The sequence below is a fragment of the Terrapene carolina genome, unplaced genomic scaffold, assembly GCF_002925995.2.
Source record: "Terrapene carolina triunguis isolate 2854851 unplaced genomic scaffold, T_m_triunguis-2.0 Scaffold212, whole genome shotgun sequence".
NCBI lineage: Eukaryota > Metazoa > Chordata > Testudines > Emydidae > Terrapene > Terrapene triunguis.
Genome location: NW_020664563.1, coordinates 11,310,486 through 11,320,730, shown reverse-complemented (window position 1 = coordinate 11,320,730; position 10,245 = coordinate 11,310,486). Strand labels below are relative to the sequence as shown.

Below are 10,245 nucleotides of genomic sequence, written 5' to 3'. Positions count from 1 at the left end.
CTGTTCTTTTTGCGGATACAGACTAACACGGCTGCTACTCTGAAACCGGTCAGCTGATGTAATCATACTGAGCTTTCAAGCACTGCTTGGGACACTGATCTTAGAATATACTGCCTTAACCCACCACGTTTGTCAATTCCGTAACTTTCATTGGGGATCTGATAAGCATTGCATGGATTAAATCAACTGGAAGGAAATGTAGAACACGGACCATACGCTCAGTTGCATCTGAGGAGAGGAATGGGAGTGTGGAGCTAGGGAAATATGAGGACTACCATTCAGTGCATGCATTGTTTTGTACTGAAGCCTAATGTCTGCAGGAGTAAATTATCCACTTCTTCAATCCACTGACATACAAAGGCTTCCTAACACAAAGGGCTCACACAAAGTATTTCACATCAGATTTGATGACAAAATTATCATTTTTTTTTCATTCCACTAGCTACAACAAAGATTCATATATTTTTCTGAAAATCCTAACAAAATACTGTATATTTGTTTTCTTTGCTTGAAAACTGACCTACTCATGGGATTATTATAGAAACTACCAAGTGATTCCCAAATTTAATTTGACTTTCCCTCCCAATATATAAGGGCATCAGACACTTAACAAAATTTTCAGAATGTCCAGTTTAAATCTCTTCCTCTGTAAAGGTATGTTTAATTTCCTTCAGGTTAAAAAAAAAAAAAAAAAAAAGGTTCTTCTTTACCCTGACAGTTAACCTTAAAATTTTGAAAACAAAGATGTTTTGAGGATCTTTTTTCTTATAAGTTAAATGAAGAGCAAAAAGATCAGCCTTCTGATGATAGCCTTGTTGCAAATATAACTGTGGATAAAATATTGGTCTCTCCCTAACAACATGGCTCTCCATTAGAACCAACACATTACATTTGTCTGATTCTGCTTTTGGGACACAGACCTGCTGTCAGAGGAGTCAAAAATTTTTATTTATATGACTTAGTTTGTACCCTCTCCAAATACTTCAAAATGCCTCCTGAAACTATCTTCTCAAAAATTTCTTGCTCATTTTCTTTTACAACACTGTCAAATATAGGACTGTAAAAGATTCTTAAAACAGAAACATGTCATGATGTGTTTGTAGTGAAATATAGTGCATGCATGCCTTAGTTCACACAAAAGCCAAGTAATTAGATTACACCACCCAGCCCTAAAGCAAAGTTTTCAATTCAAACGGAAAGCAGGAGTTCAATTGGCTCAGAGTTCTGAGTAGGTAAAAATCAATCAAGGACCAAATCCTGGTTACACTGAAGTCAGTGGCAAAATTCTCATAAACTTCAGCGGGACACAGATTTGGTCCCAAGCAATTCTTTAAAAAATACAATTTGCAGGGTTAGTAATTTCATGAGAAAAACTAGTTTAGGACAGGGCACTGGTAAATACCTGTTTAAGCCAGGAAAAATAAAATTATTATTAGACAATAGTAATGAAAATTACTAAAAAATACTTAATTTGATAATAGTTTTGCAGTAATATAGTCTGTTTACTTTTAATTAATGGAAATAAAACCAGAAATTGCCTCATCCTAAAGCGGTATGCCATTGCATGAGCTATCTCAAATAGAAACTGAAACTTCTGAAATCTGGGAATTCCCCTTCTTTGTTTTGGGGAAATAATGGTTTTAGATAAAGATGCATCAGGTATCAATACGAAATACTGATGAAAGATCTGGAGTATGTCAAGGGAAATGTTTAACTAAAAAAAAAAAAAAAAATCTAGAGATCTTAAAGTCCTAAAACTCCATTTTAATAAAGACAAAAATAAAATTTAAAAGAACAACAGGTTACTTACTGGTAACCAGGGTGGATAAAAATCAATGATTTAAAAAAAAAAATCAAAACAATCAGATTTTTTTTTACTTAATTTGGATTTTTTTTGATCAAATGCTTTTTGAGGAAAAATATAGTTAAAGATAGTTTTAATTAAGGTACTTTATAGCTCAAATATCTCATCATGTAATAGGGATTATAAATTCTAATTCTATAGTATGAGACAATATATTCATGTAATGTTTATGAAAAGTTTTGTAAATGAGTTCCAATAGTTCATGGATTAGGGACCCAATATTATAGGGTTCCAGGGGCTTCTGTATAGATTTAGGTTAATTTTTCTATCTACCCAATGGGACTCAGTGCTCAGTCTAGAACAGTGGTTCTCAAAGTCGGTCCGCTGCTTGTTCAGGGAAAACCCCTAGCGGGCCGGGCCGGTTTGTTTACCTGCCATGTCCGCAAGTTCGGCCTATCGCGACTCCCACTTGCTGCGGTTCGCCGTTCGAGGCCAATGGGGGCTGCGGGAAGGGCGGCCAGCCCATCCCTCGGCCCGCATCGCTTCCCGCAGCCCCAATTGGCCTGGAGCGGTGAACTGCGGCCAGTGGGAGCCGCGATCAGCTGAACCTGCAAACGCGGTAGGTAAACAAACTGGCCCGGCCCGCCAGGGGCTTTCCCTGAACAAGCAGCGGACTGGCTATGAGAACCACTGGTCTAGAAGATACCATCAGAGATGCTTAGTTTTGCAGTTCTCAAACTGTGGATTTGTGTCTCCAAAGATAACATGCTTCTTAATAGCAAAAATGTTTTTAAATAAATAAATAAATAAATATAGAGAAGTGAGAAATAACAGACCTCAACCCTATTTTCCCTTTGCAAATTTGTGTACACAGAGTCAATCCCTTACCTCTCTCTAAAAGTGCAAAGTTTCAAAAAGTTCAGTGAATAGAAGATTGTTGGGGGCAGAATAGATCTAGACAAGGAGAAGAAATCTGGAGATAAATGTGAGAAGGGAGGGATGGGCAGTAGAAACAAAAGGGAAACTGTTTGAGCAGCAAATTCCAGAAATGTTGAGATCTTTCTGAGTGTAACCTTCATTGATTTGAGATCTACCATACCATTCTCTCACTAGAAGAGAAAATCTATAATGGCAGCAGGCCGTAAAAGAGGCCCAGTTTGGGAATAAGAGCCATTCAAGAAATATGTGTTTGCTGATGATGTTTTAAAGAAAGTCACACCAGTGAACTGGTGAAAGTCCCTTAAGCATTTGGATTCAGAGACTGTTGAAGTGATAATCTCACTTTTAACAGCAGTAGCCTTTTCTACTGGTGTAGAAAGAATATTTTCTTCCTTTGGACTAATTCATTCCAAATTGAGAAATCGTTTGGGACCAGAAAAAGTAAGGAAGCTTGTTTGTCTGTTTTTTTCCAGATTATGAGCAAACAAGAAAATGAAGGTGAAAATGACTGAGTTAGCTGCAGAAGCCAATATTTTAAGTTTCTCCTGTTGACCTGGCTAGCAGAGATTATTTAATTTGTTTGGGGTTTTTTTAATATTTCATTCAATTATTTTAGTTAAAAACGATTTTAACAAAAACAAACCTGATTTTAAAAAACTTGAATGTAACTACATTCCAAAATTCATATGCTTGTTTTGTTAAAATATTGTATGTTTGCTTCTGAAGAAAAAAATCCAGAATACATAACGTTGTTGTTTTAGTTAAATAAAACAATTTAAATGTCTGTCCGGTGATGTTCTCCTCCTAATACAGCATGGCAAGAAAATCCTCCAAATATTAATGATTAAACTGTTGAATTGGAGATAGTTCACCTCCCAATGACTTCGTAAATATCTGCTTCAATTATCTTTGGTAAATGAAATAACCAAACAATCATTCATTTTCTGATATAGCTATAAAACTAATCTGAAAAGTTTTCAAAATAAATCACTTTAAAAATGTATAGTGTGTACCTTCTAAAAATGAAACCTACCTCTGTCTCTGAGTTGTGAAGAATATGTATTAAGATTATAACAACCAACAAGAATGCACTTTTATGTAGAAATCCATGATTAAATCGAGTCTTCCTAACTAGTGACTTAAATCAAATCCACCCTGCTGGCAACTGATATTCTTTGTGTATTCCCACTTGGGGGTTGGTACCCATTGGCATCAAGCTCTTGGAATCCCTAGCAAAGCTGTGTTCTTTGGGACTACATGGTCACCCTCTATTGACATCAGCATTCAACATCTGAGTATATATAAGAGTATGGCCACCAAACACCTCAGTTCCTTCTTATGGAGCCAAATAGTATGTTAAGAACCCCAAGGTAGAAGGAAAGTGTGAATGCACAGAGGCAACTCTCGTACAACAGTTACCAGAAAGTAGCCTCTCCTTTTATGAGGGCCTCTATGTACAGTATTCCAGCTTGTGGAAGAGTGGCAAGCAACACCACATAGAACAGACAATGGATTGAGGAGTTCTTTAGGTAAAGAAGTACCGAACCACTGCTTGCTGAAATCTAGCATCAGAGCGGGAATCAAGATCTAACACAGGATATTTAGGGAAGATGTGAACTGAACTCCTAGTGGCTACTCAACATCTCTCTCCTATAGGTATTTGTCTCAGACATGCTACCCAGGCAACATGCTACCCAGCATTGCAGTATTTGAGGGTTTGTCTACACTTGTAACACTACAGTGGCGCTGCAGTGCCACTGTACCACTTCAGTGTAGACACCACCTATGCCGATGGGAGTGGTTCTCCTATTAGCATAGGTAATCCATCTCCACAAGAAGCAGTAGCTATGTCAACAGAAGAATTCTAATTCTTCTCATTCTGATTCTTCCATTGACCTAGTACTGTCTACACCAGGGGTTGTAAGCTTAACCACAACGCTCAGAAGTGTTGATTTTTCACACCCCTGAGCAACATAGCTGGGTCAACCTAACTTTTTAGTGTGGACCTAGCCTCGGTGTACAATGAGACTTCATCCCTGTTGGGAAGGAAACTTGAACCTTAGAACTGCAAAAACCTCTGAGTGGAAATACTCTGTCTTTTACAGCTCTCCCCAGTGACACAAATGTTAAGATCTACAGAAGGTCTTAGTCCTTTCTAAGTAAAAGCAGAGTTCTCTTCACATGAAAGAGAGGTTCCTAACTCTCTTCGCTGGCAAAGAAAAGAAAGTGAGGTAGGTAGGGGGCTAAAAAATGCAAACATTTTTGCATTTGTAAATGATTCACCTGCAGAAGAAAGTGGTATAGTGTTATTAAATAAAATTTTCAGATAAATGCAACATTTTTCCATAGAAATTGCTTCAAAACAAGGGGCAGTAATTCTGAAAAAGACCAAGAAATACCAACTCCGGGATTACTATTTATCCACTAGACCCTGATGCTACAATCTGATCTATACAAACAGCTTCTTGCACCAGCATGGAGCCCCATTAACTTAAACAGATACTCCTGGGGGAATTCTGCACCACTGCACGCATACAGAATTCATGTCCCCTGCAGATTTTTTTGCTTCCCAGTGGAAAAATGACTTCTGACGGGGCAGAAAGAGAAGCTGCAAGAGTGGTCACGTGCTCCTCCCCAGCAGCACAGGCATGTCAGTTCTGGCACCCGGAACAGCCAGCAGAGACATCAATTATCCCCAGGGGGGTGGAGGGCCAGGACAGGGCGGCCGTGGGAAGACATCAATCACCACTGAGGGGGCAGGGCATGCATGCCAGTGACAGACAGACATTCTGCCCCTCTTGCTCGCTATTGCAGCATGCCTGACGTAGTGGGGCAAGGCTTCAGGGTGTTTCTGAGGAGGCAGGCATGGGGCAAAGCAGAATGTAGCAGCCTGCTTACTTAATTGTTCCCAATGTTCTTAGTGAATTCCCCCAGGAGTATAAAATGGGTGCACAAGTTTTAAGGTTCCTTTACATTGCCAGAGTAGTGTAAAGGAGCCTTTTGTAAATAACTGTATGGCCTTATAAATGCTTATGGTGCTTTAGTGATTAGAACTGATCTAAATTTTGGGGCTGAAAAAACTTCCTATCAATGTGATACATGAACTGTTTACTACTGGCCTTTCTGGAGATGGTCAGTAGCCAATATAAATTGTGAGTTTGACGCCCCAACCCTCACTTGCTCTTTCAGTTGCCTAGGGTGTAACACTGATGTTATGGCTGCATATACTTGTTGACTAATAACTAGAAATAAAGGGTAAAACCTAGTTACATTACTATTAGACAAAGGGGGCATGGAGATTTCCTCCAATGCTCCTCACTCCCATTCTCCAGCCATTGTATTGTAGTTTAAATAAATTACCAAAATAATTGAAACTGGCATGATTATATTGCATTATTTTTACAAATAAATTACGAAGAATTTTAAAATATTGTGTGCAGAACTTTTAATTTTTTGGCGCAGAATTCCCCCAGGAGTAAATGAAGCTCTACATCATAGGAGTTATGGTCCGCATGTAGACTGTATGATATAATCAGGGTCCAAGTCAGTACAGTGTATGTTGAAATGGTGGTGTACATGAAAGTCCTACTATTTTTAAGGATTCTAAAGCTTGTAGTATATATTTAACAAAGTTCAAAAGAACATGAAGGGAGAAGAATTTTTTTAATTTTACCATTTGTTTCCTTATTATGAGTTTACAACACTGTGCAGAGTTAAAAAAAAAAAAAAGGCACAGTTACAACTGGTATGACGGTAATCCCTTACATTAATGGACTGAAAAATGTGCCAATTTTATTTAAAAAATTAAAACATAGAACTGGGACAGATAAGATAGTTAGAGATAGAAAGAACTTAACTTTTTTATAAAAAAGTTAGCTCCATTAAAATAGTCCCCTATAGCAACTGCCAATCTTGAAATGAACCCAGTAAACAGGAGAACTGCAAGAGTTTATGAATTCTCTATTATCTGGATATTTGTTTTTTGCACTTTATTTTCTCTTTGATTGGAATTCAGTGTCTTATCTGCCTCTTTTCCGTCTATATTAGTACAGTTTTCCCTTCCCTCTACCATCCAAACAAAGTAACAGCTGTGCTAAATTGCCTCTGAGAATGCAGCTCTCTGCATATACTGGACTGTCTGTGTGAAACAGTAACTGAAGTAGTCTCCAACTGCGCATTTAAGAGCAAATGGTTGTCTGTCACTAATCTGCCTGAGACAGTTGCATCTAATTCTTTGTTTAGCCTACACATCCCTCCCAGAGCCACATCTCCAAAAAGGACTAGTGTCTATGACCCAACACCTATTTCTGTTCTACTGCAGTGGTTTCCAGGTGCAGGCCAGTGGCATCAGGAGTGTTGAACTTCAGGATTCTGTCACCCAAACTTTCCCTCTTCCTTATAAAAGTCTCCATGGTAGTGCAGCACTCCAAACCCACCTCAACCCATCCTAATTCAAAGAGTGCATGCTATAATCCGTTTTGCGACCCAAGCTGCTCCATAACCCCATCTCATGATCACAAAGACCCATTCAAACCCTGGGTGCTTTAACTCACCAACAGGGCTCAGTTAGTTACCCTGTACCCACACCTCACAACTAATGCATTAAAACCACAAAAGCTCTAATTCTCTTAAAACATAGATAGACCATTCCATACTGCTGTCAATAAGCAAAAGCTTCATTCAAACCATGCACGCTCTTACTCGCACCCGGTTTGAGCTATTGTGTATCCCCATCCAATGATCACACACAGAGACCGATTTGGAACACCGGCGCATTAACCTGGCCAAGGCTCAGGCCCTTTCAAACTGTGGGTCCTCTAGTCTGGCATGGGGGGCAGGCCACGGTAGCCCACCTTCCGAACACGTGCCTTTTGATCCATGTTCCCTATTCACATCTAGCAGGGAGCCAGTCTCACCCTCTCCAACCCATCCTAGTCTAGGGTTTAGGCCGCTTCACATACCCCTCTCGCCATCGCGCAGCCCCATTCAAACGGCGGGTGGGCTGGCTGAGTCGGGGACGCTCCATACGCCCACCCCACCCTAGGAGATGGTCGGTCCCCCCGGCCTGTTCACACACGGGCGGGAATTGGGCGTTCCAGCCCCATTCACACAGCGCACGCTTTGCCCTGGCCTGGCGGGGCTTATACCGTAACTACCCCCGTTTCACCCACCGCGCGCCCCATGCCAGCACGGCCCACGGCCGGAGTCCAACTCCCCCGTCGCCCAAGCGTGTCTCTGGGGTGTGGGGGACCACACGCGTGGGTGTGGGTGGAGGGTGATGTCAGTGACCCCGTCCCGACTGCACAGGGTCTGGATTGGGGGGTCCGGACCCTCCCCGGATCTGGGAGGGGACCGTGCGCCTCCAGTCCCCGCCTGGCAACCCTGAGGCCCGGAATCCAAGCGACGGTTTATCCTCCTTCTAGGGCTGCAGAGAGCGGAGGAGCTGGACAATACCCAGCCGCAATTCCCCGGAGAGGCGGCACCGGCCAGCGGCCTCCCTCACGTCGGGGAAGTGTGAGTGTGTGTGTGGCGGGGGTGCATCCCCTGGCTTACCTGCGAAGGAGACGGAGCGGGGAAGGAACCACTCCGTCCGCCAGGCGGGCTCCCGCGCTCGGGGCCGCCGCTGCAGCTCACCCGGTCTGGATTACTGTCATTCAGTAGCGGCTACCTGACCCGAGGTGGGGGAGGGAACAGCAGGCACCACCGCAAACAGAGAAGGAAGGTAGAAAACGCATGCGCATAAGTTCCTCTCTCTGTAGAAGGGGGGAAATGAGCCCATCCGCGCAGGCGCCGGGTGATGAACGGCCGCGCGCGCGCCCGCCTACGAGTGAAGCGTCTGCGGCGCAAGTGAGTACGCGCGCGCCCGGCCTGACAGTCCCAACGATCGCAACTGCCCAACCGCCGCTGGCAGTGGGAACAGCTCGCGCTCAGCTGCGGGGGTAGAGGGTTTGAGGCGCGCGCACCGTCTTGCTGCGGTTGGTCGCCACAGAGAAAAAGGAAGGAGTGGGGGGAATGTAGCTACGCATAGCCCTCGCCTGTGATTGTTTCCCCATCGCTCGCGTTCACTGGGGCAGGTTCCAGTCCACAATACATTAAACATGTGGAACATCTGGAAGGGCCATCTCTGGACGCTACCCCAGACTGCTTTTTTTAGGGCCCCTTTCCACTCACGCCCCTTGGGGAGCCTGCCTACTCTGTTCCAGACCACCTGAGTGCCTCTAATAATTCATCCTTCGCATTTATACATCTTCAGGGGTGCTGCAATTTTTATAGTGGGGGTGCTGATGATGGAAATCATGTATTTGGTGTTTGTTACTACTACTTCAAGATAGTGGGTGCAGCAGCACTCCCAGAACCCCTAGCTCCAGCACCACTGTTCATCTTCAGCCTGCTTTACAAACATTGATCTCTCTCCTTAATTAACTCGCTGTTTTTTCTCTGCTACACGGAAGTCAGTTATTGCTTAGTTCACAGCTCATTTCAGAGATGTGTCAGCAATGTGTACATACACCAGCCAATCCATGAACTACCATCCAAACGGTGGCCCGCCTGCTATATATACATCATTTCTAAAAGAGAAAGGTAGCGTCTGTAGAGATAACAGGTCCCAGGATGAAAAGTTCTGTTTGAGCAGACCACAGTAAATCAAGATGGAGCATGGCATGATTTTTATGAGGCTATGTGCACTGCTTTTTAAAATCTATAGCAGGAAACCAGGCAGAAGGGATTAGGGAAGATTCCACACAGAAGCCCCCCACCTCCACCCTTTAAAGCAGAAAATGAGAGGGAATGATGTTAGGGATTGCACCATAACAAGCAAATACTGTTTTCCTGATACTAATAAAACTTCTGTGTTGGGTGTTAGAAGAAAGCAGTCCTTCCTATTGTCACATGGCACAGTGTCAGAAGTTGACTCATTTTGAACCAGCATAAATGAAAGGAAAATTAAATACCAAATTTCAACTCTCCACCAGGCTTTCAGTTTGATAGGCCAATGCAGTGGCCTGAGTTGAAAGAAGGGTTCACCAGATTTCTAACTGCAACAAAGTTTAGCACAGTGATTAAATATTCAATATTTAATCCAAGGGGGAGCAAAGCTGAAAATATTTATAAATCATTTTCCTTCACTGAGGGAGGAGATAACTATTTTGCTTCACTACGCATTTATAATTCTTAGAACGAGCCAGTTAAATAGTGGATAAGGAGAAGGGGTTGACAATTTATTTAGACTTTCAAATGACCTTTGGCAAAGTCTCTCACAAGAGGCCAGTGAGGAAACTAAGTCTGAAGTGAGAAGTAAAGTATTATCATGCATCAAAAATTGGCTGAGACAGGAAACAGTATAGGAATGAATGGTCAAATTCCATAATGACAAAAGGTTAGCAGCAGAATGTCATTCAATTCTGTACTAGAACCAATATTGGTTAATATATTTATTAATGATCTGAAAACGGAGGTAAGCAATGAGATGTCAATATTTGCAGATAACATAACATTATTCA

General features: G+C 42.3%; 1 protein-coding gene across 2 annotated transcripts in view; it reads right to left on the bottom strand.

Annotated features, from left to right (window-relative positions):
* The window catches only part of LOC113407498 (ras-specific guanine nucleotide-releasing factor RalGPS1), a 287,535-nt gene extending 279,178 nt beyond the window's left edge, over positions 1–8,357 (bottom strand). The window contains exon 1 of one of the 2 annotated variants that reach the window (XM_026656083.1): positions 8,297–8,357. The gene's annotated coding sequence lies outside the window, so the exon portion shown is untranslated. The remainder of the gene's footprint in view (positions 1–8,296) is intronic. The other variant, XM_026656082.1, reaches the window with a different exon arrangement.
* Positions 8,358–10,245: the final 1,888 nt, after the last annotated feature.